This window comes from Coenobita brevimanus, chromosome 101, assembly GCF_032717465.1.
Source record: "Coenobita brevimanus isolate Jiangsu-jjx chromosome 101, ASM3271746v2, whole genome shotgun sequence".
Classification (NCBI taxonomy): Eukaryota; Metazoa; Arthropoda; class Malacostraca; order Decapoda; family Coenobitidae; genus Coenobita; species Coenobita brevimanus.
This window is the reverse complement of record NC_137054.1, coordinates 3983189-3986495: the sequence shown is the minus strand read 5'-3', so window position 1 is coordinate 3986495 and position 3307 is coordinate 3983189.

The following is a 3307-nucleotide window of genomic DNA, read 5'->3' as shown; positions in this document are numbered from 1 at the left end:
AAGATAGCTAAAAGTTCAAAAAAAGTCTAAAAAATTCTTGAAAATGAGAGAAGGACCTATGACGGGCGAATTAAGATTATGAAATGGTAGTGAAAAAAGTAACAAAAATATAAATACGAAAGAGAGTGTTTTAAAAAGAAGAAAAGAATACTAGTGAAAGAAGAAAGAGAAAATTGCTGATGAAAGAGACAGAAGAAAGAAGAAAGCAAGGTTAGCAATTATGGAGGTATATGCGAGGGTGAACTAAGGAAGAAATACGAGGACAGGGGAGCGCGAAACAAGGCTAGGGAAATACGCGATAATATAGGCAAGGAGAAATTGACGATGATTATGGAAAAGGTCGAGTGGTGGAGGAGTGGGAGGGAAATGAATATATGAGGGAGAAAGACAAGAGAAAAGAAAAGGTTGAGAAAAAACAAAAGGAGGTCAGAGGAGTGAAAGAAAAAGAAAATGAGGTGGGACGGAAGAAGGATAGAAGCGAGATGAAACGATGAGGAAGGGAAGACAGGAGGGAAAAAGGGAAAATGAAAAGAAGGGCAGATGAAAGGAAAAATGAAGAAAACATGGATGAGAGAGACGTGAAAGATGCGACAGAGAGGGACTAGATTAAGAGAAAGAGACAGGAGGAAATCAAAGAAAAGAATAACACAGAGACAAAATGAAATTAGAAAATGAAGGTAATGGGGTGAATGAGAATACGAAAAGGAAGAGCGGAAAAGAGAGTGAGAAAGGGGGAAGGAAGAAGGGACACGAGAATAGGAATAAGGATGCTGGAAAAACGAAGGATATGATGGAAGACAACAGGGATGGAACCATGGATAATGATAATAATAATGATAATGATAATAATAATAATAATCATCATCATCATCATCATCATCATAATTAGAACGCACTCACAACGTATACCTCCGCGAATGCCATTAAAAGGATCCAGATACGAATCCGGATGAATGTGTAGCTACTTTCTCATCTATTGTACTCACGTGCGTTCACACACACACACACACACACACACACACACACACACACACACACACACACACACACACACACACACACACACAGCTCAGGTGGAGAGTCAGGTGAGTCAGATGGAGCCAAAGTCAGGTGGAGGGTTAGGTGGAGAGCCAGTTCAGGGGTCAGATGTGGTAGGTGGACGGTCATGTGGAGGGTCAAGTGGAGAGTCAGATTAGTCAGGTGGAGAGGCCAGTGGAAAAGTTAATGAGCCAGGTGAAGAGGTCAGGTGAGTTAAGTCGAGGATCAGGTGGGGTTAGGTGGATGGGCCAGGTGGATGGGTCATGTGGATGGATCAGGTGAATGGAAAGTAGGGAAGTCATGTGAGTCAGGTGGAGGGGTCGCATGGGGAGGTTAGGCGGAGGGTTCGTATGGAGTGGTTGGGTGGAAGGGTTGGCTTGTTACTCCACCCACATTCCTGATTGATCCTACACTCCCCTGCCCTCCCCTCACCCTGTCCCCACACTCCTCTCTCCCTCTTCACCTCCTCTCCTCTCCCCTCCTTTCTCTCTCCTCTCTCTCCCCTATTCCCCTTCCCTCTCCTTTTTTCCTCTTCTCTCTTTGTCTCTCCCCTCCTAATTCCTCCCCTGTACCTCTCCCCTTCTCAATGCATTATTATTCCCATCGTTCCTGTCCCCACCCTCCTTCCTTTTTTTTTTCCCCTTCTACACTTTCCACTCCTTTTATATTTCTTCCTCTATCCATTCCCTGCCCCCTTCTCCATTTCTCCTCCTCCCCTCCCTTCCCTACTCTTCCCCTTCTCCACCCTCTCTTTCTCATACCTTTCCCGCCCACCTCACACTTCTCAACTCATTTCTACCCCCTCCCCTTTCCTCTTTCCTTCATATTCTTCTCTTCCACCTCTCTCCTCCTCTTCTGCATTGTCCCTCCAGTCTCCCCTCCTTCCTCTTCTTACCCATTCCTTTCTCACCCCTTTGCTTACGCCCCTTCTGCCCCTTTCCTACTCCTCTCCCACTTCCCCTCCCTTCTCATTTCCCTACTTCTCCCCTTTCCCTCCTCCTTCTCTTTATTAAATGATATAAAGGAATGAGAAGGAATGAGAGGCATATTAAACGATAAAGCGAATGGGTAGCCTGTTAACCCTGTCATTAAGAGCCTTCCCCCAACAATATGAAAATCGCCTGATGGTAAGAAGAACAAATAATATGTCATAGTACCAAAGGAGTTAATGTATACGGTTTCTTGTACACTCAGTGGTGCTGGAGAGGAGTATCAGGTTACACAAACGTCTTCAACTATTTCCCTATCTCCCCCCAGATTGGGAGGGGGGGGGGGGCAAAAAGGATGGCCAGCTGCAAGAGAAGGACAACTTTAGCCTGTACTCCACCGCGTTCACGTTTGAGAAGATTCTAGAGCTACAGCAGCAACAACAACAACCACTGTTTCTACTTCTACTACTACTACTTCGACTACTCTGCCTTCAGTTCAAGAGATCTCCACTAAGCTGAATAACATCGCCGACGAAAGCAAGAAAATAATATAGATGTCACTGACCTCAAGAGTTTCTCTGAGTAAGGGAATCAACAATGCATTATCTAAAAAATAAAATAATACTAATAAGGAAGAAAATTCAATGGAAAGAGTATTACATAGTTTATAGATTAGCCTGACTGAGTAGGTATTATCTCTTAGGCTCCCACGACACACTTCCAGCTAAAAAAAAATCGTGTGGCGTTAGATGGATAAGAGCACTAGACTTGTCCCGTCCATGAAAGGGTTAACATTACATGTATCAACATTCGGTCTCCTGTAACTCCCTCCCAGCTGAATAAATCTGACATTACCCTATTAAGATGCGAAAGACGATTCTATGAAAATTAAGTGAAAATGTAAATAAGGAAAGTATTACAGGAAATATCAACAGCTGGAGAGTTTACTGATTAGCCTGTCTGGGCACTGAATGGATTATTAAAAAACCTATCACATAATTCCTCAAAGTAATCCAAATAACCCTCTCATGAACGGAACATCTCTAGTTTCCTATTTCAGCTGACGCTTATTTAGGTGCGTCATAGGAGCCTGAAAGAATTAATACGTCACCATCAACCCTCTCAGTATCGGGACAACTCAAGTGTTCTACTCCGACTGACGCCGGACAATTTATTCCGCCAAGAGAGACACGGACGCCTGCGTGTGTTAAGTGGAAAAGTAAACTTGAGAAATATTGCAGGAAAAATTGTTGTACTCTATGGATTTTCCTAGTGGTCAATTTTAAACTGTAAATGCTGATGTAATGTGAGCAAAATATTAAAAGAACGAGTTATCTTTA